Source organism: Amblyomma mixtum, chromosome 5 (genome assembly GCF_055824585.1).
Source record: "Amblyomma mixtum isolate Tamu chromosome 5, ASM5582458v1, whole genome shotgun sequence".
Lineage (NCBI taxonomy): Eukaryota > Metazoa > Arthropoda > Arachnida > Ixodida > Ixodidae > Amblyomma > Amblyomma mixtum.
The window spans coordinates 166,315,395-166,340,018 of record NC_143016.1 but is presented as its reverse complement, the minus strand read 5'-3'; the positions used below and the strand labels follow the sequence as shown (position 1 = coordinate 166,340,018).

At 44.2% G+C, this 24,624-nt stretch overlaps 1 long non-coding RNA gene across 1 annotated transcript; it reads left to right on the top strand.

Moving 5' to 3' along the window:
* The first annotated feature begins 10,011 nt into the window (after nucleotides 1–10,011).
* LOC149344513 (uncharacterized) lies at nucleotides 10,012–12,035 on the top strand. Its single transcript, XR_016282770.1, has 2 exons — nucleotides 10,012–10,081; nucleotides 11,851–12,035. It is a non-coding gene; the product is annotated as an uncharacterized LOC149344513 (long non-coding RNA).
* Nucleotides 12,036–24,624: the final 12,589 nt, after the last annotated feature.

Genomic DNA, 24,624 nt, shown 5'->3' with positions numbered 1-24,624 from the left:
AGAGAAACAGGCAGACATATTGGGGGAACATTTCGCTGCAATTTCAAGTTCATCACACTATATGCAGTCATTTTTAAACTACAAAAACACAGCTGAAAGACAGAGGCTCCCAACAAGTGGAGGTACAAATGAAAGATTTAATAGTCTAATTACCCTCCAAGAAATCAATAGAGTACTATCTGCCTGAGAAAAAACTGCTCCAGGACCCGACGAAATGCATTATGAAATGCTTGCCCATCTTTCCGAACCAGCCGTGGACGCACTTCTAAGATTCTTTAACACAGTTTGGATATCTGGGAAAATACCGGAAGCCTGGAAGAAAGCTATTATTGTACCGTTTCTTAAACCTAGTAAACCCCCAACCTCTCCTAGTAGTTATAAACCCATAGCCTTAACCAATTGTCTCACCAAATACTTTGAAAGTGTCCTTAATATAAGATTAACTTTTCTTCTTCAATCCTGTGAACTTCTTGATATTCATCAGTGTGGATTTAAAAAGGAATGTTGCACTTAAGATCACCTAGTCCGCCTTGGAAATACTGTCAGAGAAGCTTTTATACACAAACAACACTGTCTTAGCGTCTTTTTTGATTTAGAGAAAGAATACGATACTACCGGAGGTTCGGGATTCTTCAAGACTTAGCTGAGCAGAATGCTAAACTCCATTAAAGACTTTTTGTCTAACTGTTCATTTAATGTCCGTCTAGGCTCAACCCTTTCGAGGAATTTTATTCAGGAAATTGGAGTGCCGCAAGGGTGTATTTTAAGCACAACTCTCTTCGTTGTGAAAATGAATTCTATTAAGAAAATAATCCCAAGGTCCAGTATATATTCAGGCTACGTTGACGATCTTCAGGTAGTATGCACATCTTCCAATATATCTACAAGCGAAAGACAAGTACAGCTTACAATCAACAAACTGGCAACATGGGCAGACAAGAATGGTTTCCAGTTCTCACCATAGAAAACAGTGGCCTTACTTTTTTCGCTCAAACGAGGCTTGCACACAGATCCCACATTACACCTACACCAAACCGAACTACCTTTAAAAAAAGAACACAAATTTCTAGGCATCACCTTCGATAAAAAGCTTACTTTCCTGCCTCACATAAATGCACCGAAAAAGAAAGCGTCAGTGTCACTCAACATACTGAAAGTCCTTTCACGCAAACACTGGGGTTCTGATCGGGTATGCCTTCTACAGATTTATCGCCCTGTAGTACGTTCCGTCTTAGATTATGGCTGCATAGTGTATGGATCAGCAAGGCCGTCGTACTTGAAGCGACTGGACCCTGTGCACAATATGGGTTTGCGTCTTTCAACTGGTGCTTACAGGACATCACCCATAAAAAGCCTTTACGTGAACCAATGAACCACCACTTGCAGACAGACGAACAATGCTCACATGCTCATACATTTTAAAGATCCGTTCCCAGCCTAAACACATCTGTTACCCACTCGTTAAAAGTGTCCATCTCGAACACTATTTACCAACAAACCTCTAGAAATGACACCACTTCTTCTCCGCTTTGTAGACAAATGCCAAGAACTATAGACATAATGAACATATTGCCTAATATTGCCCGCAAACTTGATCCACTCCCGCCTTGGTACTGCCTACCATCTGTGTGCGACTTCACATTAACAGAATTTGAGAAAAAACATACACCACATGAACAGGTATTACAAGAATATTTAGCACTCAACGAAAAATACAAAGAATACGAAGCATTTTATAATGATAGATCAAAATCGGCGCACTATGTGGTAAGTGCTGTAGTTCAGAATAATTGGGAAAATATAGAACGGCTACCTGAGTGTACATCCATTTTCACCGCCGAGTGGTAGCAGTCTTGGTGGCTGTCGAAAAAATAATAAATGAGAACATTCAGAACAGTATCATTTACACTGATTCTCTGCGCATACTAACCTCACTTCACCATAGAAATGCAGTGACACCACTAATTGGTACTAACATACACAACATAACAAGCGCCACAATACAGGGGCAAGACATAAAATTTTGCTGGGTTCCCAGCCACATTGGAATCACTGGCAATGAGAAAGCAGATGAATGTGCTGCGAAAGCTCGGAACAAACAAGTAAAGAAAGTTAACATTCCCTACAAAGATGGCATGAAGTTAGTGCAGTATAAGGTCAGAGATAAATGGCAGTCTGGATGGAATATTGAAGGTAATAATAAGCTCCACTTAGTAAAACCATTTATAGAAGAATGGAAGTCATGCTCCCACCAAGAACGTCTCATCGAAGTTATTTTATGCCGTCTCCGTATTGGACACACACATCTCACACACAACTTCCTACTTACAAAAGAAGACAAACCTGTTTGTGAAAAGTGCGGAGATGAACTAACTGTAAACCACATTTTATTCTCATGTACAGAACTTGAATCACTAAGGAAAAAACATTTTACTACCTTTTACAAAGAACACATTCCTTTTCATCCAGCACTGATTTTAAGCGAAGATGCAATTGTCAGTATACGCTGTGTTTTTAGCTTTTTAAGGGAAGCCAGTATTCTTCATCAACTCTAATCTACTCACCTTGTGCTTCACTACATACAATTATACACCTCAGCCACTTTCTCAATCATGAGAAGGAGGCTGAGGTCTTTATCTGAGTTGTTGAGAGCCTCGAAATCCTTGCCGAGCCAAGGAGTCTGCGGAGATAACCCAACCTTTAAAAGTTTCTGCTATCAGACATTTTTAAAATTCTAGTCTTTCATCAGCTAGTTAGTAAAAATAACTTTTAGGCCCTTTACACCACCGTTTTTATCCACTTTGTTATCAAACTCTGCTCAAGCCAATTTTTCCATTCCTTGTTCTTGGCGCATGATAGCCTTAGCTGCTTATGCGCCAATAAACCCAGCACAACACAACTCACTCTCAGTGACCAGTTTCATTTTGTGCATACCCTTACGAAAATGGCAGATATGGGCCAGATATATTTTATATATGGCTGTATATACTCATATATGGGATCATATACAGTTAAATAGGTCCATATATGGTCGTATATACGGCCAGATATGACCATGGGAAACCTGATATGCCGCAATATACGGCTATATATGGGTGTATAAGACCACAAATATGGGCAGATACGGCCATAAGGTACTTTATATAGTGCCATATACTGATATATATAGTCGTATTTGCGTCCTTATATAGATGCTCTTTCTTTATATGGGGACCTTCAAATCCTTATATGGAAACAATCTCGCATATATGGAACATATCCGACCTCATATATGGGATTCTTGGGCCATATACTTCCGAACTTATATAATTAACTTTGTGTCAAACATGATGTTATTGGTTAATTAAGATGGTGAAACACACCGCACAACAAGATACTAAGCTTTTTATGATTGCGGCTTCAATCAAATTAGACTGCTATTACGTAGCGGTGTTTAATTATGTGAATTAAAGTACAGTGCTATAAATCACATTAAACTTTGCTATGATTTAAATGCACTAATACATGCATATATGCGTTTTCTATCTTCGGTGGACTTCGAACCTTCCTGACGAACTAAACCTTCCTGACTGGGTCTAAATAAGCGGATTACAAGTCCAGCGAGTTGGTTGCGATCGAAATCATAGTTTCTAGGAACATTGATAGATTATAGAGTCCCGAACGTACAACAAGCGCTTGGGGATCGAACTCAGCCCCTTCGCAAACGTGATGAATACTCAAACCATCAAGCCGGTGGCGCGCTGTACGTTCCTTCTTTGGGCGCTGTTCCCCAAAACTATGTCGTTCTTAAGGAAGGGGAAACCTGCATTGTTTGCGGTAATGCCAGACAATAAACGTTTGCAAAACCGCTGCAGCATACAGGCATTTCTTGTCCAGGAGCCTAAATAACACATCGCTGCTTGCGGCACAGGGATGAAGATTAAAACGCTCTAGTATAATTGTCAGAGAAAAAATACAAAATGTTTGGAAATTCATCCATCTAGAGTTGCCAGCAAAACGTTTACAATGCAGACGAGAAAAACTCCACAGCTGCACGCAAATCTTTTACCCATCGCCTATTCCGCGCCGCCGAGTCTCCGTGGTGTACTGACCAAGCTCGCCATTCTACTCCGACTGTTGTGCCACAGCTGAACAGTTTGTAAAAAATCTTCTGCAAATAGTTTTTGATACTATGCGCGTTGGTCTGTTTCTTTTCACCTCAACTTTTTCTTCCCTTCATAATCAACCCTCCCCTGCCGGCCGATATTCAGATGCCAGTTCTGAGACCGGCAGTCACGGGGAAGCAAGACATACTTTATTTGCGTAATAAATGAGTCGCCGCTGTGTCCACGGTCAGCCACCACTCACGGCAAAATGTTCCTTACCCTACTGAGCGAGAGATGGCGCTGCTGAGGCGGTGAAAAAGCGGACCCTCGAGAACCCCCCCCCCCCCCCCCCCCCTCCCAGAACAGCAGAAAAGCGACACATTGCCGCCCTCGGCAGTGCTCAGTTAGAAGATAGCTGGCGGGTGGCTAGTCCAGCTCCGTGTCACTTTCTCTCTTTCTTTCGCTCCGGAAGGCACGCCGAGGGAACCAGAGCTTGGCAGAGGGGCGCTACAAGCGCGAGTGAAAAGCAGCGTCTCCCGCGACTCCCCACAATTGACCGGGCAGACCTGTCACCCCTCCCATTGAGCCCTTTTTCTTGAAAAAAGACCAGTTCCGCACATGTTTTACACGTGTTGGACTGCCTGGAAATCTGTTTTGCGCTGACGCTTGCTTTTTCCTTCGTGCTAGAACGCTGACGAAATTAAGAGAACTAGGAAAATGTACAAGGGCGATAGAAAATAATGTGAACAGCATGTTGCCTACGCACTGCGAAACTGGAATTCATGTCTGTAGGGTACTTATGTTCGAATTAGGCGCCGCGCTGTTCGCATTTCCTTCTATCGCGACAGTACCCTCTCAGGTGTAGGTTTCAAGAAAGAGTGGTCAGCGATTTTTTTTTTCTGCGCCGACTTGAAAAAAAAAAAGAGAACTGACAGTGCATCAGGTCCACTTCGTGGAGCAGATTGTTGACGAAACCGTCGTTACCGTTGCCGCAAAATGTGTGTCGCAAGTAAATGGCAAGTTTATTTAAGATGCGGAATTCGAGCTTAATACCTTTTTTTTATGGCAGGGAAATTTTCGCAAAATACTTAATTTTGTTGGGTAGCTGAGCAGTTAGATGTACGCAACTTTCTTTGCCAAATAGTTGGAATTTCATTACGTTTTTCGCTGAATAATAACGAGTATGTGTTTATTTGGACGTAAAATAAAGATAGGCGAGGCTGAAAAGAAAAACAAACGCGCGAAATGCGTTTACCAGATGCTGGCTTACGGCTAACAGAAAAAATGCTCTAGTTTGGTCAATCACTACGCAGTGGTTGGTACATTTAATGTAATGCCGATTGCAGCGCATGTGCATTCCCAAAACAATTTATTTGCAGAGCCATCTCTCATATTCAAACGCTCGCTCATGTGCAAGCTAATATCTTTACTACTTTTACTTTGAGACATTTTTTTACATCTAGCAAAATAACTTCGGAAATTGAGCTGGGCGTCACACAAAGGAACAATGAGGCGATCACTGACCTTGCCTCACACGGGTCTGCCTAACGCAGCTGTTGATGTCAGCCTCCAAAATATTTGTTTGAGTTACCTGACCGGCGGAGGGCTTTACTGGCAAAAAAAAAAATTGTTTCCTTAGCGCGAGCTGTACGACTAAACACTGCATGCTTAGTGAATTACAATGAAAATTCGTCAGAACTAATACACACGCGCAACATACCAAACCAATTTAGCAAGAGAAAACCGCCTACTCCAGCTTGCGCACAGAAGTTATCCAGGCTTGCCGTCTCTCGTTCTCAATCATTTCACAGACAACAATTCCGAGGAAAACCATTTTTGAATGGGAAAAAGTTTATGAACGCATTTTTTTTATACACTGGAAGATTTCACTATACCAACCTCCCGTCGACATGCTTGCATTGTTTCTGTTTTTTTCTGTCTTGCTATTAATATTTTTGTTATCGCTCGATGCGAGCGATGGAAAAGTTCTGCAAGATTTTGCTACACATCGAAAAGATTCACCATTACCTCCAAAATTTCCTCGGCAGTAGATTACAAATTTCGAGTATTGAATATTTTTTTCAGGAATGTGGGACATATGTCCAGGAAATCTATAGAGTTCCACAGGCTGCTCTTGGCTGTTGATGTTGTGAGAACTATTGTGGCAGCACCGGACACAACAATACGTTTCTTCACTCCCTCAACGTCGCGGCATTCCAGTGATGACTCACAACGAGCGGCAACCCCTCTTTTGTGCACCCACGAGCAGGACGGCACATGCTCACAATGAAAGAGTGTCAGCAGCGCGAGCAGCACCGGCACCAGTCGAGGCGTTGCTGACTCCATGCGCTCCGCCGGCGACGTGCCCACACAGAATTTCGAAAATGGAAATGACAAGCAGGCATGAAAAAAGTGCTGTTTTACATTCGTTACAAGTCCGGATAGTGAAGCTGGCTGACTGGCTTCAGCATTGTAGTAAATTAAAACGAGGACGCAGCGATTATATCGCAGTTTTTCATGCCTCACTCACTGACGTCCCACTCATAGTTGAGTTATTGAATTTTAAACAGCAAGAGAAAAATCGATAATAAATTATTTAGCAGTTGTAGGAACACCACGTGGTACTCCATGTATAATAATGCCTCACGCATCATTACAAAGAAGAAAACACGCACCCAAAAGTTAGGTGTCCATACTCCTTTAAGTGCCCTTGCAGATTGAAGGACAGGTGTCTAATTCACTCACATAATGAAATCAGCCGCATACCTAACATCCACATACATAACATGGTCGGCTGGAATGGCGAAAAACGCATCGTTACTACACACAGACAATGGTAGTGCTATATACTAGATGTCTTCAGGATGAACACTGCTTTGTTTTATGTACATGTATTCCGCTCAGAGAAGCATTGGTGTAAGTAAACAAAAAAACTAAGCATTTCTTGCTGAGTATGTTACAGGACTTTTGTATTAGGTATTTCCTCAGGGCATTAATTTAATTAGGGACAGCAAAGGAATTTTGCCGAGATGTATCGCATTGTGATGGTAAACTTTAGGAAGGGTTTAGCGATGTAAAATTCAATAAATTACGTTACAAAATGTAATGTATTTTCTAGTTTTTTTTTCTATTGATCCAGAAAAGGGTTTTAGATGTCGGGAGTTCACCGATATCAATATAAAAATTTTAAATCCGCTCTATGCAACGTGATACAAACTCATACAGAAAAACTTATAAGCGAAACATCGTGAAAAACTGCATAAGCACGCTCAGAAAAACTACATCGTACCCACAACGCGCACGCACGCATGTAAAAAAAACTGCCCTAACCCGCTGAACCACACAGATGTATAAAAAACCGTAGTCTGAAACTAAAGATGTCCTCTCCAAGAACGCCCCCGAAAACCACTGCCTATTACTCAGCGCATTCCCTCTCTTTACACAAAGAAACAAAACAACTCCTAGGACTCCTACCAGTGATGGCACCTTGAAAACACTCCAGATTATGTAAATCCGCTCCCAGTTTGCACTCATGAATTTAGCTCCAAAATAGACTCCGTTCCAGTGGACCCTCATATGCATGCGCAAGCATGCATGGTCTCCATGAAAAGAGATGAAATTTTAATTTTGATATATAAACACAGCAGTAGGTCGAGCCTCCCATCATTAGCGAAGTTTGTTTACGGTTTCGGAGGGAATATTTTGGCGCTCTCCTAGCTGACTGCAAACTGAACGAGAGAGCAACGTCCACCTCCCCCCCCCCCTTCCCTGTTACCCAGATGACGTCACTCGTGCTCGCCAAACCGCAGCGCATGGTGCCTATACTTAACTTCGACATCCCAGCCGGCTATTAAAACCCCATTCGAAACACCATGAGAGAAAAAAAATGCAATGTAAATTATTTACTGGTCACATGTTAACAGTTAAGCCCACTTTGTTCCGTCTACAGCATGGCAAGCGAACAGCGCATGTGAAAAAAAACAAAATATTTTGCCTGTCTACTTTCAACTGTAGTGCAGAACTAGCCTGATTCCTGTGTCTGGGTGAAGGGTCTACAGAAGTACATATTTTTAAACTGGCTGCAAGTGAACACCTCTCTGCAATGTAGAAAAAGAAGGCAATATGCGTGTTCGCGTTTCATTCCGGCTGGATTGTACAGCCTGAACCTTATAATTAACCTGACGCTCACGATCCTTCTGTTTGCTTCTTAATATGATGACTCCCCATATTACTGCAAAAAATACTAAATCAGAGAAAGATAGCTTTTGTCTCTAGAATTGAAGTCCATTGTGCACGCAACCAGACCATATCACGGCGCTTTCCGAGCTCTCCAGCGCCGTCATTAGCTGCTTCGATGAGACACTTGCTTTCGACGAATAAGTGCTAGTCGGCATTGTTCGCGTATGTGGTCTCGGCTTTTGTGGAGAGCGAATACACAAGTTTGCGAATGCAAATGGTCATAAGTGAAGTTTTGGAAACTGTAACCCTTAGCGGAGGATTGCTGATATCGCAGGACGAATAGAACGAGCGGGAAGCACCGGTGTCACCCGGCATGCCGAGCATTGCTTTAGGGAGCCGTCAACAGTCGACCACTGGCGCCGCTCGTGGATAACAAATGAGATCATTTTCGTCGATGCGATTAATCGTCGAACATGCTTCTGGATAAAGCAGTTCAGCACCGAATATTTGTGGTATGACAGAAAGCGGATCTACCACGACCGGAAAGCGCCAGTTCTCCGGCTATCAAGTGTTTCATCGCAAACATCCGGTCTTCTTGCAGTGATCATGCTCTGTAAACAAGTACAGTTGCAATCCGCGCATCAGAAAGAGAATATTTAACATAGCTTGCGTTTTATGCCATACAAACGATCACAGGTATGCAGACAACGGTGGTACTGCAGTGCAGTCGACATTTGTGTATTCCCGCTGAAATTTCACGCGCACGCTGTAAATGCTGAATGACGAGTCATTAACTTGAAGCACTAAATTAGCGACAACGCAAGCAGTGTGCTAAACAAAGAGGAGAAGAAACAAGTGAGCAGCAGATGTCAAAATCAAGAGGGCCGAAACAGTTGCGGGACGCGGCTCTGAGGCAAGATAACGGCCACCGCCAATGACAGGGGCGGTCTCTGTTCGCATTTCGTAAGCATTTGAAACCGTCGAATGTCGGCCGGACGCCGAAGAGTGCTCAACTTTCCGCTAAGATATCTTTTTCTCAATTTCCGCAAAGCTCCGTCGACTCGAGTGGCGATCGGTTCAACGAGATTTCAAGCAACGACGCAGCAGGGGTATCGTTAGTTATATTTATTTTGATAAAGATACACGCGATATAAAGCCCCATCTCGATGGACACTTCCAAGGCATACACGCGAAGCGCCTGCGCGCCCAGCACGCGCCGCGACGGGCGTCGAAAAGTGGCATGAACCTCCATGCTCCTCGTGCTGGCTCGCTTTCCCTCGGGAGCCGACTGAAAAAAATGTCAAGCCGTGAACAAGAGATGGTTGGGGATCTGCAAGGATTCCAAGAAAATTTAGGGGAGGCTGAAAGAGCTTCAAGCCATGAAGAAAAAGAGTCCCCGAGAGCCCCCGCGGTCTTCCCATTGTTGTAAACCGGACCCCGCTTCTGACGCGCGCGTGAGCGCCCGTGCGCAGGTGCCGATATCTGACATGCACAGATATGCACAGATATCTGCTAAGGAAGGCATTGGTGGCGCCACCCTTGACTGTCGTCTGTTGCACAGAGCTAGAAGCCGGACTCTGCAGTGTGCTACGCACTTTCCTGCCGGGCGAGCAATCCGTTGTTGCATCCACTTGTTTTCCCTTTGAAATCATGGTACAGCGCCACACTTGTGCGTTTTGAGGAAGAAGACACTTTTGACGGCGTTAAAATGACCTGCGCCAAGCATGCATGGGATGACGAGCCATCCGAAGGATCCAGGGTGCAAGTGAGCGGGAAATACCAAGGTTTCTGTGAACCTGCAATCATCAATATTTCAGGTAAGCGTGAACAACCATTTACTGTTTTTCCCGTATTGCTTTGTTGTTTACCTTTGCCAATGCTGTCGGCAGTTTTCGATGATAGGGCTATAAATTAAGCTAAATGGTATCATAATGCATGATTTATTTGTAAGCTGGGCTATGTGCAGTCGGAGAATAATCTCTCATTTTTCAGTAGCGAAATTTTTACCGCCACCGAGTTGCGTTCCTGCAGCGGTAGTTCAAGTGCATGACATGAATTGTGTAACGCAAAAAACATAGACTAACCTCACTAAGCACATTGCGGGGCTAGTTAGGGATGTATTTTCTAAGTAACGAGACGTAGACAGCAAGCTGTAATGGATTCTCTCATATGCACGTATCAGGAACTGAACCCTTTTCATTGTCGTAAGTAATAGTGCGAATTCTATTTTAACACGGGATCAGCATTGCTGCGTTCTGCGTATCCAATTAGGTGACAATGGCCCCATTACATTTGCCACAAGGCTTGCGCTCTACAGCTAAGCAGGAGCAGTGGAATGAAGAGGTGGTGCGCGTTTTATTTCGGGTGGTTAGTGCGAACGAACGTGTTTCAGAAACAATTGGCGTATACCTGTTTTCGTTCGCGGTTGTGCCAGGAAACTTTAATGGTAAAGCCCGAAAAAAAAGCATGAGACTAAGCTTTTAAAGGGGCATCGCGATGATTTGCTCTGTACCAGTTAATATTATTAAATAGATTCATCATGCGTTCCAGAGACCAGAGCAAAAAGAATTATTGAAATCGGGGCATGCAAGCGAAAGTTATTCCACTCTGAAAATTCGAAATGAAAAGCTGAGGCGAAAACGCATTTCACTCTCCCATTTCACTCACCCAGTACCGACATTGGGCGCTACCACGGAGATAGGCGCTACCAATCAGAACCGCGCCTAGCGCCCACGCAGCGGAAGCGTGCATGCAGTTGTTGCTTTGTCGGGGCTGTAGACAGCCGCGCATTTTGACGGCGTCTTCCCCCCGTGTACGCGACGCCGTAGTAAGGGCAGGGGTGACTAACGACAAAGGAAATTCACCGAAGTTTCTTTTTGAGTTGGACTGCAAGGCTGTCTGCGGTAGCCCCCCTCCCCCCCAAACTCGACTCCCGTCTCCTGTCCGGCCTTTCTCTTCACATTTTGGGCAAGGTGTGTCGACTGGCTTTTTTTTCGCTGCCGTCTTGGTATGGTCACGGCCGGTCTCGACGCGCGCGCTTTCTGGTCTGAGCCAACGTTTTTTGAACAGCGCTGGCCGCCATGAAGGTTTGAAGCGGAATGGAAAGTGTCTCCCCTAGCTGTATTCTTGTTAGTTTTCGTTCGCTTTCCCTGCTTCTTTCCAGTTTTTGTGGCATGCGAAAAAGCTTGCAGTACTGAGAGACATAATATTTTGGATCCATTTCGCAAGTATGAAGGAACAATATGCAAACTGGACGCCCAACCAATGAGAAAGGCAGCGCCCTATCTGGATGCCACCTCATTTCCGCTGCCGCAAATGGCCGCCGCGTTGCGACACCATCGGCTCGAAACAAGCATTACTAGCGAAGATTAAAATATCAAATATTATGATTTCGGTGATCTCATTGCGCGTTCAGGACTCACAATGTCCCTTACTCTGCATACAAAGATTAAAGAACCCATGCTTTATGTACGTAGCAGGGCACCTTTAATAGCCCACAATGGATTTTACAGTAGGCTGTCTCGGATTCAGTGCATAATTCTGCGCAGATTTATATCATGATCGCTCTAAATTATCTCCCACGCAGCCTACACAACGGCCCTGCCGACCAAGAAGGGGCGGGAGCTCTCCGGAAAGCTGCTGTTGCTGGCCGTGGGCACTAAACTCAGCGAAATAAGGAGCGAGAAAGAAAAGCATCGACGATAAGAAGCATACAGAACTATAGAACCACAAGAGCATTAAATGTACCCCAATAAAATTTCCTGCGCAATTTCTGTGTGGTAGTTGTGTTACTTGTGTTACCTATGCTATATGATTATCAGGAGCTTTAGAGCAGTATAAAACCGAGTGGTTTTTCAATTTAAAGCAGCACTTAGAGATGTATTGGATGACATTTTTTAACGTTTACAGATTTTTATTTTACAAAGTGCGAGAGATATGTTGGTTTGGTCAGTGAAGGTGGACCGTACAGCAAGACGGGCATTATGTACGTAATAGAGCTCAATAATCTGAAAAATGATTAATTATATTTAACTAATCAGCTTTCATAATTTTGATTTTGGGGCGTAAGTCTGTATCGCGAAAATGAAGGCCGTCAGTAAAGAAAGATAACCTTAGCTTTTAAATTTTCGTAATCGTTAATGTGGTTCGAAATACTGAACATACACACTTGCAAGCTCAGTGAATTGCCTTGTCCGCTTCGCATATTCATAAACGCGTCGCTGCGCGTCGTATGGTCGCCGAATTCAAAGAAACTTTTTCTACATCATAAAAAACACAAACGGTGTCCGTGTTTGATGCATAAAAAAAGTGACCGACAGTTTTATGCATTTTCAATGCGGGTAAACCAACTCAGCGAGCTTTGAAATGCGCAAAATCTGGCGCTCGATATTTCAAACTCCTATACCAATTAAAAAAAAAGTTAGAAACTGGGCTCACCTTTTACGATGACGGCCTTTAATTTCGCAACATAATATTGCCCCTCAGAATCAAAATAAAATGTTTATTAGTTAATGTTAGTTAATTATCTTTCTTGGGATGGCGTTGCGCACACGAACAAACGTACACAGGAAGAGGCAGAAGACAGAAAGAGCGCAAACTATCAACTAGATTTATTGCTTTCGCGACAGAATATATATGCAGCATACACACGTGCAAAACAGAATAGGGAGAGGGAAAGAAAGGACAGGGGGCAAGGGGATATCAAGTCAGGCCTGCATAGGTCAGCGAAAGCTACGGATAAAATTCCTTTCCCTATCATATAAGGTGACCGAGGTATCGCTAATACAATCTCCGCCTTTTTCCCTCATGTGGAAAGCTTCTAAAAGGGCGAACTTGCCTGCCCATTGCATTTCATGCTCTGGTTGTGAGCCGATGCTCAATTACATCAAGATTCTGGGCAAGAGCAAAAGCAAAATAGCCCGCGAACTTTTAGAAGCTTTCCACATCAGGAAAAAAGGCGGAGATTGTATTAGCGATACCTCGGTCACCTTATATGATAGGGAAAGGAATTTTATCCGTAGCTTTCGCTGACCTATGCAGGCCTGACTTGATATCCCCTTCCCCCCTGTCCTTTCTTTCCCTCTCCCTATTCTGTTTTGCACGTGTGTATGCTGCATATATATTCTGTCGCGAAAGCAATAAATCTAGTTGATAGTTTGCGCTCTTTCTGTCTTCTGCCTCTTCCTGTGTACGTTTGTTCGTGTGCGCAACGCCATCCCAAGAAAGCTATGCACCAACTCGCCCAGCAAGAAGTTCTTCTACGTTAGTTAATTAATCGTCTATTAAATCAGGTTTATCGCTTACATAATGTTAACCATCCTGTATAACCCCCCTACACAGCACCAACGTATCTCTCAAAGTTTTAAAATAAAAATCTACGTCAAAAATTTAAGCTGTATTACATATCTGAAGTAGTAGCGGTAAGGACGTACTGCACAGTCGCTTACGTCTGCATGTGGCGATAACGGCATATGTATGACAGCATTCTGCAATGGTTGCAACTAATTTCATTACATCTTTTGTTTGGCCGCCCTCCATCACTTTTTGGAGACGCCACGCCCCAGGTTCACTCTTTATTGGCTAATGTGATAGTAGCAGCCTGCAACATTGGAGAAGGGGAGCCTAGGTGCTTGCAGAGATTGCAGATGAAGCGTGCCGCAAATCGTTGGATTTCTTCAATTTTTTTTGTACCGTCTCCTTCGGTAGATCTCGCCGTATGAGGGCACATATACATAGGCTGTCATTTATTATATATTTCCATATGAAAGCTTATAAGGTTTTAATAAGGGAGTAATCACTCATTTTCATTCCGCCAAGCAGTCACACGGCTACAAAGGGACCCGACACAGCTTCCACAGAAACTTTTGCTCTTTCGTAAAAAGATTCGTTCTGGTCTGGGGACATGGTGTATGACTGTGCTTGGATGGATGCGAATAAGTAATTAATACCTTAATGGAAGTCTGCTCCGCCTTAAGGAAAATTTCCCCTCAACATTTAACCAAAAGTATATAAGGTTATGTGCAGATCTGTCAGTATATGTTCGTATATAGAACTAGCTCCATATATAAGCTCCAGCCAAATATGGACATTACAGATTTATCTATATTTGGCCATATATGGCCCATATAAGTATATTCATCCATATATGACTGTTCGCAGATATGGCTATATACGGATTTGGACGTATCTGGGTATATAAAGACCATATATAGAAATCCCATATATGGGCTCCATCAGATATGGATATATAGGGAATGGGGCATATCAGGCCATATATGCCAGATATATCCATATATGAGTTCATTCATGATATGGATATATAGGGAATTGGGCATATCAGGCCATATATGCCAGATATATCCTTATATGAGTTCAATCATGATATGATTATATAGGGAATTGGGCATATCAGGCCATATATGCCAGATATATTCATATATTGTCATATATGAGTTCAGTCATGATATGGATATATAGGGAATTGGGCATATCAGGACATATACGCCCGTATATTCATATAAGACCTTATATGCCCAATTCCCTATTTGTTCATATCTGGATTTTTTCATATCAAACCAGATATGGCATTTCCGTACGGGTATCGACCACTTGAGACCCAGCTGGATATCGGGTGCAAAGACATCACTCCATCCGGACTTCGCAAAAGAAGCACATCCTGAGTCCACTCCAAGTGCCGCTGTTCAGCGAGACTTGCCATCAGCTCCCTCGGAAAAAGATCCCCCTGCTGGATCCGTGAATAGTGGTCCCACTGCGGACAAGCTTGAGGATCTTCGATTAGATGACGCCACTTCGAATGAGGAACCGGCATCGCAGCCTGAGGCAAGACACTTGGCAGCGCAGCCTTCAAGTCCCACCACATCAAACGTGGCTGCACACGAAGAGGCCCATTTGCGAAGAAGTAATCGCACAAGACGTCCTCCTGATCGTTATCAAGCCTCCAGTTATGAACGCAGAAAGAAACGCGTGTAGCTTTGATTAAGGAGAAAGGAATGTTCTGTATCAGCCAGTCGGTCTGATAAGATTGTACCAGCAATGACATGTGCCTGACCGGCATGCAGCGTTATCTATGAAAGTACGCTGCTGCCTCGAATAAAGAGCTTTTTGCGTTGCTGCCACTGAAGCGTCTCTCTGCTGCTTAGAATAGAATAAATAGAACGTGTAAGAATATCTTATTGTTGTGCAAAATAAGACTTTGACGTAGAATGCGACCAACTAATTTTTCTTTTCAGCCAGGAAAATCTTTATTCACTTGCTATGTCTGTATGTAATGTTAATTATGCTGTTACATATGTAACTGTGCAACTGCTTTATGCCTTGTAAATGGCGGCTTGAACCACGTCACGTGATATGTTCTCACTTTTGTTCGAGTCCTTTTCCGCCTCGACGGAATAAACTTCCATTTTAATTTCACTTTCAACCTATCCAGATGGGTACAAGACGGAGGGCTGGGACTGGGCCATTTGTTTTTGCGGCAGCTGGTCAATCGTTTTTTTTTTTCGGGACACAAGAGAGACGTTTTTGCGCACCGTATGCCAAGTTGGGCTGCGGCGCCTGCTGACTGAGCACGTAGTCTCAACTATTGCGGTTTACTTTAGGATCAGCGGCTTTTACCGGGAAATCGTAGCGAGTGTGGGATTCCTTTCCGCGCGGTTTTCAAATGATTTTCTGTCGACTGTGTAACGGAAGAAACTGTACCGTGTTTTGTGCTATATAGTCTTCCCAGTGCACTTGTACAGGGCCTTGTAGAATGGCGGCCCAGGCAGATATGTTTTAGGGAGAGTTAAAAAATGCAGGTGCCGCCAGGAACGAAAACCATCTTTTTTTGGCTTGACTACTTCCTGCTATCGGATATGTAGTTCTCCTTGTCTAGGACGCTGAAGAGTGTTTGCAGAAAGGTGTCGAATCAGAGGGATGCCTCCCAAACGCCCTTCAGTGTCTCCAGAATTTGATTCACAAAACATTGTGTACTTCACGAATATCTTAACCACACATCAGTGACACAAGTGCGGTGAGGCTTTCGCCTCACCGCACTTTAGGTCAACAAAGTGCCCCCTGAATTTTTTTTAAGCGAATGCATATCTTGTCTCATATGTGGCGTGTACAGCACCTGTCAACAGATGAGCATGTCGGAAGGGCGTATCAGGGCGTGTCCGTACGGAAACGACCACTGGAAAAGAAATTCGGCGCCACTGCGGTTCGGATCCAAGCTTTCTCTGTGCCAGCCGAGCATGCAACGCATATGCCGCGAAGGGTCGTTGGTTCAAACTTTTTAAAGGGATCGCGTTGTGGTGTTTACGACTGTAATGTGTGTTGGGGTGAGTACTGATATGATAGTCAATGATGACTTTCAAAAAACATGGTGACGGCATCCAAGGGTCACGTGATGAGTGTCACGTAACAACGATGACTTGCAAAAAAATTTGCTGACGTTCAAACGCAAATGCTTTCGCGTTTCTCCAATGCTGCAGACTGCAGTGCTGTACAACTTTTTTTTACTTCTGTTCATCCGAAAGTATAGTTGACTGCGAACCTCCCAACCACGGTCTCAAGCGATACCTAGTGTACCGTGTCTCGGTGTGGTTTTCTAGCAGACCGAATTAAGCAGCTCTGCTGTGCGCGCTCCTGTTCAACATTGCTATGATGCGCCTCCCAAGCCAATTGGCCCGGGTGGAAGGCATTCAACACGCGTTATATGCAGATATTACAATTTGGACCACTCAGGGGACCCTTTGGGACATGGAGGAACGCCTTCAGCAGGCTGCTTCCATAGTCGATGCGTATGCTAATGACTGTGGGCTCCAATGTGCTCCAGCGAAATCAGAGCTTCTGCATGTCAGAGCGAACCCAAAGGATAGGACAGCAATACACATCTCTCTGTCAGGAGGTCCTATTAGAGAGGTGGAGGAGCTCCGTATTCTGGGCCTTTTCATTCACCAGAGACTCAGACCGGACTCCACTATTGCGAAACTCAAGAGGTATGCGGAAGCTACGGCACGGAGATGTGCAAACCGGAAATTTAGCTCGTCGCTGCTGCGAGTTGCGATAGGCGACGGCCACTTGACACCACGCCGCTCACCACAGAGTGCTTATTTCCGCTGCGACGCCCGAAACGTCTGCGCAGATAACGCCTGCGTACACTGGGCATAGCTGAGCTCGCTATCAGTCGATACGTATTCCCCATCTCCTCGCTCCTGACCTGAGGACAGGGAGCTCGGTCAATTGCTTTCACACGCAGGGATTGGAGGACATCCTGGCACCAGTGTTTCCGTAGTCGCGCTTCCCTCTGTCTGCTCGCATCCGCCGTCGCGATTGCCTAAAAGTTCCGTCACCATGCCCCCCCCCCCCCCCCCCCCCAAGTCCGCGTGTTTGGATCGTCCGTTGTCATGGAAATACCTCGTAGACCAAAACTGTGTATGTAACTGAAGGAGGAATTGGCGCTACGGTCTATTGTTAAGGACCTCTGGGAGGTATACGAAGTTTCACCCAACTGCGTTGGTGTCGTGGTTGCGATTTTGGCTATATACACAATAGAGCACTATATACACGAAATATGGTTAGGCTTAACTGTTAAAAAAATCGCCAAATTACCTAAAACATATGGGCTAGTTGTTGCGAAAACCTCGACGTATGAGTTAGAGTATGCGAATTAAAAGGAAATACCTTCATTTTTAGCGAGAAATGGTGCCGAGGAACACGGTGGCGATGCTATATTTGGACCGAAGCGGCCGCGCAGTGTGTTTACGAGCGAACGCTAACTCTCCGCAACGCTAAAAGAGACCCCGTAAAGTACTAGCGATTGCTAATGGCCGCGCATGCGCAGATATCACCAGGCTGGCCCGGTAATCGGCGACGTAATCACGGTAACGATACGCTACAATTCTGCATTATTTTTAACATGTCTGAAAAGGTTATTTTAGCGCGATAGCGTTAACGAGTTCGTGTCGCAGAAAAACTGGAGTCGGCGTTGTTGGCCGTTGGCGTTGTAACACGAGAACCTCCGGATAAAAAAAAAGAAACCTTTCGAAGATAAGGGCAATCGAACCAAGGTCTTTCAGATTGGGAGGCGAGCACACGCACAACACGCAGCGAAGGCTCTTTTTTTCCTCATTGCATGGAAGTAATGGCGAAAACAAGAATCTGAGTATGCTTATGCAACAAAACACCAGGCTGTGTAACACCAGGCCACCATACCCCTGCACGTCTCCGCCTTCCTAAACATCAAAAGTCCGGGAGGCACACACATGCATATAGATATGGAAGCCAGCTAGGCGGCTATTCCATGCCAGCGTACGAGGTCTGTTAGAAAAGTATCCGACCTTTGGCCGAAGAAAACAAACTGGCATAACTGGAGCGTTGGAAACCTAATAACCTTCAAAGTAGTCTCCTTGGGACTCCACACACTTCTCCCAGCGGTGCTGCCATTGTTGGAAGTATTCCGAAAAGGCCTTTTTCTAAATGGAGTTTAGCTCAGCTGTCGTTGCAGCCATAATGTCCTCTCTTGTCTGAAATCGCGCTCCTTTCAATGTCCTCTTGACTTTGGGAAACAGCCAGAAGTCGCAGGGGGCCATATCACGAGATTAAGGAGTCTGTTGAACTACAGTAGTCTGGTTTTTCGCCAAAAAAGTCTGAATCAAGTGCGAGGAATGTGCAGGAGCATTGTCGTGATCGATGCGCCAATTTACTGTTGACCGCAACTCCGGTCTCTTGCGCCGCACAGCACCACGTAAGCGACGGAGGATGCCCCTATAGTACTCTTTGATCATTGTTTCACTCTGTAGGGTGCGTACTCGTCGTGTGCCACACAGAGGGAGTCAAAGAAAGCTGTCAGCATCACTTTGACATTGCTGCGCACTTGGCGGGCCTTCTTTTGTCTCGGTGACATGAAATGCTTCCACTGTGACGACTGGGATTTGGTTTCCGGGTCGTACCCGTACACTCAAGACTCGTCAGCAGTGATTATGGTGTTTATGAAGTCGGGGTCGCTGTTTGTGGAATATAGCATGTCCTGCGAGACTTCAACACGCAGCTGCTTTTGCTCCGCCGTGAGCAGCTTCGGCACGAATTTCGCCGCAACTCTCTCCATGGCCAAATCTTCGGGGATAATGGAATGTGCATGAAAATTGCTGATGTCCACCTCTTCCACAGTTTCTCCGATAGTCACACGACGGTCCCGCATCACCACAGCGTTCACTTCGGCAATGACCTGGTCATTTCGGCATGTTGATGGCCGGCCGGAGCGTGGCTCGCTCTCCGCCGATGTGCGGCCATCTTTAAACCGATTGTACCGCTGTTTAATTTGTGTGCTGCTCATAGCATCTTCCCCGAAAGCCGCTCTGAATATTCCGAACAGTTTCCACTCGGTTTTCATCCCGTTTCTGGCAAAATTTGATGCAGTAGCGCTGATCCTGTCGCTCCGTCATTTTCCTTGTATTAAAAAACCGACGAGAGCACTGCGCACTGCCTCACTCAAACGCTGCGTCTCAGCGACTGACGCTATCGGCAGGCCGGAAAATATTCGTACATGCGCACGAAGGTTCAACGTCGGCTGGTGCAAGCGCGCTTGTTTCATATCCATCAGGTGTTCGCAAAAAAAAAATAAAGTCGGATACTTTTCTAAGACCTCGTATACTCCCCGTACCAAAGCGCACTGCTCACGGAACAAAGATTTCGATGACTGCGGTCATTCGGCACGGCTTTTCCAGAGGCTAAATAGTCTCAGCAACGTAAATAGATCACATGGCACAACACAATTTTTCTCTACAGGCAAAAGACGGATAATGTAGGGTGTGATTTCAACGTCCTTCTTCAGTGTTCGCTGTAATATGTACCACAAGAACATAGCATCACTGCACAGAATAAAGCAATGGTCAATGGTCTCTGGCGCATTGCACAGGCGGCAATTCACCGTCCATGGCACAAACATCTCCTTAGCATGAAGCCATGCCTTGACATGAAGCGTCCATGTGTGCTTTTAAAAGAACATTTTTCCAGCAGAACAAATGCACATTGGCCCAACAGGTTTTAAAACACTGGTGGCAAGGAACTCAGAAAAGGTTGATGATACAACGGTACAGGAAACAAATACTCTAAGTACTTGAGGCATCTGCCTTCTGGAGAGGCTATACAGGTAATCTAAAGAAAAGCGCACAGTGAGGAAATTGAAGGCGTCAGCGACTTCCTGAAGGAATCCCCATAGAGGCTCCTCGCGGTGTGCGTCCAATCGGTGCGAATAGGAAAGGGAAATGAGCTTGAAGACGCCTAATAAGCGCAGCTACTAAAAAAGGGTGGTTTTTAAATTTGCAAAGAAAAAAAACGCGAAACAAGCCGATGCCCAAAAAGGGAACAAGGTCTGTTCCGCCAGACACTAGGGAAATAAACAGGTTGTCGCGACGGATAGGTTCTCGGTGGGAGCGCCGTACGAAGTTAGCGAATATTCTATGCATGTCCAGCCCAATCGGGAACCTGCAGCACATAGGCAAATCTTTGAAATTAAAAAAATGTTGCAGACTTGAGCTTGAGCAGACATTGCAGTTCGCTTCCCATTCAAGCCTGGGTTTGTCGCTTTAAGGACACTATCTGTGAATCGTTATTTCAGCCTTTGTATGTTTTCCAGTAACTTTGATTTTAGTGTTGGTCGTTGCTAACTGGCTTATTCATGTGCATTATGGCGAACATTTTGCCATTGTGTGACCCCCATGTACTTAACCACCCCAAGATAGTGGCTTCTGGCGATGTAGGTATTCTGGATGAATGAATGAATGAATGAATGAATGAATGAATGAATGAATGAATGAATGAATGAATGAATGAATGACTCCCAGTAGGCGCCACTGTTGCGAATTCGGTGCAGAGGAATCCCCAGGCACTGAAGGGTGCCGCATTCCCAGATTATGCCACCAGAATGACTTGGCCTCGCACCCCACTGACGCAAAGAAAGTTCCTTGGATTTATCTAAATTAAGAGCCGCCGCTGATACCTCACAAAACAGTTCAGTCAGATATAATGCCTCAAGTACGCTCTTTTTGTTGGAACAAAAGAGGGTGACATCATCAGCATAGTCTAAAATTTTAATTTCACATTGTGCCCGGGAGAAACCACTGATAGTTGCGCTCTTAATACTGAGGCAAAGGGGTTCAAGATATAGGGCAGACAGCAAATGCGATAATGGACCACCTTAGCGAACAGATAATTTCGGTGGTGTAGGTTTGACTACCTCTTGGTTAACAATTAGCCTTTTATAGGACTCCTTATAGCATAGTCTTATGCTCCTGAGCAAAACATCTCCAATATTTGCCTTCTCCAAGCTCGCCAACTAAAAATCGTGACGAACTTTATCAAATGCCTTTACAAAGTCAGCCTGAATAAGAGCTGCTTGGCCAGTCTCATCTGATTTTGTCCTCAATACTGAATGTGCAAAATGAGTACGAGTTTGGATGCTGCGGCCTCTGATACCGCAGACCTCATGCGAGCCTTTAAGTCAGTGACAACTAGCTGCAGCCGGTCACAAAGAACCTTTTGAAAAAGTTTGAAATCTACATTATAGAGGGAAATGCTACGATATCCCTCAGGTGTTTTGAACCTAATTGAACTAGTGCTTCTTAGAATTACTATAGTATGCCCGGGAGGGTAAATGGAGGGCAAAAAACCAACATCATAAGAAGCCTGAAAAAACCTCCATCAAAACACACACAAGGCAAGGGAAAAATGTTTTACATAACTCGATATTTAATAATACCATCTGACCCAGAAAGTTTCTCAGCCGTCAGATTAGAAATGTCAGATTTAAGTTAGTTCAAAGTGATAGGTCCCTTCACTACGGCACGCTGCTCATCGTCATGTCGAGGGAAGGCTGCGAATAAGGAAATTTGATCTGGACGCCCATTTTCGTCCCCACAACCCCCAAAACACCTTCCGATAATAGTCAAAGAAAGCATCGATAATACCAGTAGCATCGCAGTATGTGCAACCTGCATAGTGAATTTCCAATATCTCTTTGGCAAGAGCAATCTGCCTTTCACCGCTCAGGGGCCGACGAGATGGTTGCTCGTCCAGAAACCTACGGGACCGAGACCTTATCAAGGCCCGTCCCATTGCATCTTTGGGTTTTAAACTGTTTAAGCTAGGTTTTTAGTGTAGTGATATCTTCTACATAGGCCCCTCCTCTTTATTTATTTTTATTTATTTATTTCTGATACCCTCATGGCCCACAGGGCATTATTGAGGGGAGTGGTACATAGATATAAAATGAAACTGTTACAAAAAGGGGGTTAACACATACATAGGCATGCCTACAAAAAATGATATGCATGATTGCAAAAAAAACTAGCTGCAAGAAAATACATGATTCAAAAAGCGAAACAATACAATAATTAGGAATACCAACACCAAAACGAATAAATTCACAAAAAAAATCAAAATCATTTCACGTAAACACAAAGATATGAACTAGAACATCACCCTTCGTAGAAACATTGAACGGGTACGATGGCAGAAGGCTATTAACAGAACAAAGTGCATGCGAAAAAAAAAGGAACAGGGCTAAATACACAATATACAAAATGAAGTGAACCAACTGAGGCTATGGTAAACCATATTGTAATGACAACAGTGCCCTAAACTCATCAACGTCCTTTGCAGCTACAATATGTGGTGGTAGGTGGTTCCACTCCGACGATGTTTTTGGAATAAAGGAATTTATGCAGGATATTGTCCGGCAACGAGGAACGCCAACTTTCCGTGAGTGATCGATGCGGGATGAAACATATGTTGGTGTTGTGATCAATGCATCTTTCAGAGTAGAGTTCATGCTGTAAAATTTAAAAAACAGACACAGACGGGACACTTTTCTGCGCAGAGCAAGAGGGGTTAACGATAAACTATTTTTTATTTCTTTCACACTGGAAGGACGATCATAGTTGCGCACAATAAAACGCGCTGCTCTATTCTGCACAGCTTCTAGGGCGTCGATGAGTGTGTTAGTGAAAGGGTCCCATACAGAGTTAGCGTATTCTAATTTTGAGCGCACAAGTGACTTATACAGAAGAAGCTTGACAGGGCTTGATGCTAAGTAAAAATTGCGCTTAAGGTATCCAAGCATGCGGTTAGCGGAAGCTATGATAGAGCTGACGTGTGCTTTCCAAGTTAGATCTGATGTTAGAATGACGCCGAGATATTTATAAGATTCCACGGGTGTTAGCAAGGAAGAAGAAATAGTGTAGGCAACGGGACTTGAATTTTCGCGACGGGAAAAGCGCATTACTTTGCATTTAGTCGTATTAAGAGTCATTTGCCATTGTTAACACCAGTTAGAGATAGTGGTTAGGTCTGCCTGAAGTAATTCAACGTCATTTGTATTTTTTATTTCGCGGTGTACGACACAATCGTCCGCAAAGAGTCCTACTGAAGATGTTACATTGTTAGGCAAGGTCATTAATATATACAAGGAACGGCAAAGGACCTATGACAGAACCTTGCGGGACGCCGGAGGTCACAGGAATGGATGACGAGTTAAAGCCATTAGCGTGTACATACTGCAATCGGTTAGACAAAAAGCACTCAATCCACCTTAGTACATTATGGTCAATATTAAGTTTACTTAGTTTGTAAAGAAGTTGTGCGACACTGTGTCAAATTCTTTGCGAAAGTCTAAATAAATACAGTCAGCCTCATTGCCATGATCAAGTATGAAGTTAATATTGCTCGTAAGACTTATTAATTGTATTTCGCAAGAGAAGTATTTTCTAAAACCATGTTGTGCACAGTTGAAGAACGAAGATGACTCAAGAAAGTTAGCTAGGTGAGACAGGATGACATGCTCCATTATCTTGCAAGGAATGCTGGTTAATGATATTGGTCGATAGTTGAGTGAAAGGTGTTTGTCGCCTGATTTGTGGAGTGGAACCACCTTACCCAATTTCCAGTCATCTGGGAGTTCACCGTCTTGTAGGGATTGCTGAAATAATTTTGAAAGTATTATGGCAGAATATACTTTAGTGTTTTTCAGAATTTTACTGCTGATATTATCTGGACCGCAAGAAGAGGATAGTTTCATGTGATCTATGATAGTTATGATGCCTTCAAAATCAAAATGAATGGGCTCCATTGGGAATGTGATGTGACCATTATAATCCGGTAGTGATGTGCTTGAGGAGAGATAAAATGCCTTAGCAAAAGTTTCATTAAGTACCTTAGCACTGTCGCTAATAGGGATGGGATTTGATTGTGCATCGAGAAGAGACTGATGGCTGGTCTGAACCGTTGACAACGTTCCAGAACTTTTTTGGATCAGTTACTAAAACTGATGGCAGAGTAACGTTAAAATATCGCTCCTTGGCTATTT